Raw genomic sequence first — 3249 nt, forward strand, 5'->3', positions numbered from 1 at the left:
TACTCTTGTAGTTGTGCATGAACCCCTTGTCTTTCCTGTGCTGGTAAAACTTATCAGCAGAGGCAGGAAATGGGCTGAGCATGTGTATCTCATAGACCCTGGACTAAAGTTCTTTAATGTCTACAGGCTTCACTCTTTATGGTCTAGATGAAAATTCCACATTGGCAAACAGCAGGCGATGCAATTTCTCCACTTTAAAGATGAAAGATTGGTTTGTGCCTGGCTTCAGTTTGAAGTTAAAAATCCAGGGAGACTAAATATTTGAAACCTTAGTCTTCGCCCTGCTAATCCATTCCCTACAGTAATATGGAAAGCTCTACTCTACCTTATTTTTTCTTCCTTTCCCTAGAAGATGTGTCTGTGCAACAGTACTTCCTTATCAGCATATATCCTGGGAATACTGTCTTCCAAATGGAAAGCAAGAGAGTTTGTGTGTCTTGGTTTGAGACAATTTAAAGAGGTGGGCACTCCAAAATGAGTAACCTCCCCCTTGATTCCAAGCAATCCCTTTCCACCAATAAGGAACATGGTGCAAGTAGATTTAAGTGAAAAAAATAACAGTTTATTAACAAACAGAATGCCAACAGGCAGAGACTAAAAAGTAAATAACTGGTAGATACCAAAGTGCTAAATTTCAACCCTGCAGGAACACGGGATGGGGATGAGACTGGTCTGTTTGCACTGGCATGGGGTGCCCTGTCCCCAGGACCTTGCTTGCTTTTTTTTTGCTGCTGGCAGGGTTTGCAAAGTTCACTTTGAAAGAATTTCTAATTAAGAAATGCAGTTTCTATGAATGGCTACAGGTGCAAACCCAAAGCTGCCACCAAAGAAAGAGAACTTTGCTCCTATCTTCTCTCCTAGAGCGGGGCCGATAGGTCCGGGCTGGCTCGCTGGTGCATGGCTGCCTGCGGTGACCTGCAGGCACCCATGCAACTCGCCCCAAGGCAGCTCAAGCCCGCTGACTGCAGCCTCTTGAAGCAAGGAGAAAACCCCAAAAACAAAAAGAGGACCCAAAAAAGGAAAGAAAAGAAGAACCTTTGCCTGAGCAAAGACCAAACAGCCCACAAAGCAAACACCATTCGGTGAAAAGCAGGAAGCTGTCTGGGTGGAGTGATTTTAAAAATGCCTATGGTAGCATCCCCCCACACAAGGTCCCCACTTCAGGGTCTGAAAGAGACAGGAGCAATTTTTGGGTGCAATAGCTGTGGAATACAATATAACATTCTGGATCACTCCAGGACACATGCACAGAGACTCGTATCCTGTCCTAAGAAATCTGCTGGGTAGAACTAGTCAGGTAGAACTAGTCAGGTTTTATTTTTTTTTCCCTTTGTTACAAATTTATCATCACGTGGGCCTAGGATATGGGACAATGAAACTCATGCATGTGATTTGGAGCAATCACTTGAATTTGGGTCTCGTACTGGGTAACGGCTAGTTTGCAATAAACATCCTTTTTTCATGACTGTTTCAAAAAAGTGGAGATTGGATTTCATGCTTCAAACATTTCAGTGTCCTTCTTGGAATAGATTTGTTGTATTTCCAAGAGCCATGGCTTCTTATTTTAAGGGTTATTTATTAGGATGATGCCGTGATGATTTTTTGCCTTTTCTTTTATACCCCTGTTATACCTTTTTACATCTTCTGTATTCTTAGTGCTTTTTGCCTACATTCTTGGACTTGTTTGTTCAGCTAGGAGACTCAACATTTTAGAAGCTTCGTAGCTAGGTATCAGTGCGCCCGAGACCCCAAGGTCCTCTCCAGAACACATTCTGTAAACTAAGATAGAACCATCCAGAGGAAAGCTCCTTGGGGAGGGGGGCTCATTCAAGCCTCTCATTGGGTAATTTTTGATAAATATGCTAATTAGTAAGACCTATAATGTTATACCAGATCTTTTGGAGTGAGCATTGTGGTGTGCATTTTGGTGCATTCGACCTAGACGTAGTGCACCTAAGGATCCTTAAAATAAATTCCAAGGTAAAATCCCTTTTTCCCTTCTAACCATGTTTGAGTCTTGATTTTAAGACCAGGAAAAGGCATCAAGGATGGAAGGAATGCAGAGAATTGGAGCAGGTATCTTAGCTCAGTGGAGAAGAGCTGTGAGATCTCTGGGATGTGCAGGAGATTTGAGTTTCGATTTCACTTTTTTCCCCCATCATCTTTTATGTCAACAGACTGTCTGACATGATGCTGCAAGTGCCTGTGCCTCCATGGTTGCAGAAAAATGGTTTGTTACCACCTATTGAACAATAGGTCTGCGTTTGTACCAACTAATTTTAGTCGGCTGGACTCCCATCAATGTCATTATGTGAGGTTAAGGTATCTAATTAACAAGGTGCAAGGAGACTGTAGTTATGAGTTGAGTACCTGAAGGCAAGGAGAAATAGAGAACTTAGTTATGAAGTATAAATTGTATGTGGGACTTAAAAGATGTGGCCAAGCTGACTCAGTACTTGCAGATTCCATGCTGGAGCTGGCTGCACAACAGATACACAGAATAAGCAGAGTGGGCAGAACAGAGTTTGAGTTAGGAAGGTATTTTGCACAGTGTGTGTTCACTGCTTAGGTTACCTCTCAGCTGCTGTTGTAAAATTTGTTGAAGCTGCTTTGAATGCCTTAGAAGGATTTGTTTGTACAGAAGTGTCAGCTGGTATAATGGCTCTTGAGACATTTAGCAGCATATGTCCCCAGGTTTCTGTAGGTTATATTCTTTCTAGGACTGTTTGTTTTCTCATGTTTTTTGGTGATCAGAAAGTCTCATTCACTGTGTCTCTACAGTAAAACCTCTGCCCAAAGGGAGCTCAGGTTGTTTGAGGTTCTGAGGGTGGTGGCAGGCACTCTTCTGGCTGAAGATGTTGCTGCTGTAGGCTTAGAAACAAACAGAACTTAACATTTACTGTATGCTAAAACTACAGATCCTATTTTTTAAAAGAGGGAGAGAAAACAATATCTGATAAAAAACTTCCTATGTTTTTTGAAAACAGTCTATCCTGGGTTGCAGTGTATTCTATCACCATCCTCATGAGCTGTTGAAATCAGGTGGGGCAGTGTTTCCTTGCCTCCTCCCCCCAGACTATCTTTCTGTTAATGGCCCATCAATGCCCTGCTGCATGACTCAGAGATAACTCCCTGTCATAGGTTAGCAAGCATAGTCCCGGAAGGGATGTCCTTGCTAAGGGGTGCTTACAGCTTCCTCTGGGACCTAACAGAACCCATCAGCTGGCCAGTTTGAATATGGACAATTCT

Source organism: Corvus brachyrhynchos, unplaced genomic scaffold (genome assembly GCF_000691975.1).
Source record: "Corvus brachyrhynchos isolate BGI_N302 unplaced genomic scaffold, ASM69197v1 scaffold334, whole genome shotgun sequence".
Classification (NCBI taxonomy): domain Eukaryota; kingdom Metazoa; phylum Chordata; class Aves; order Passeriformes; family Corvidae; genus Corvus; species Corvus brachyrhynchos.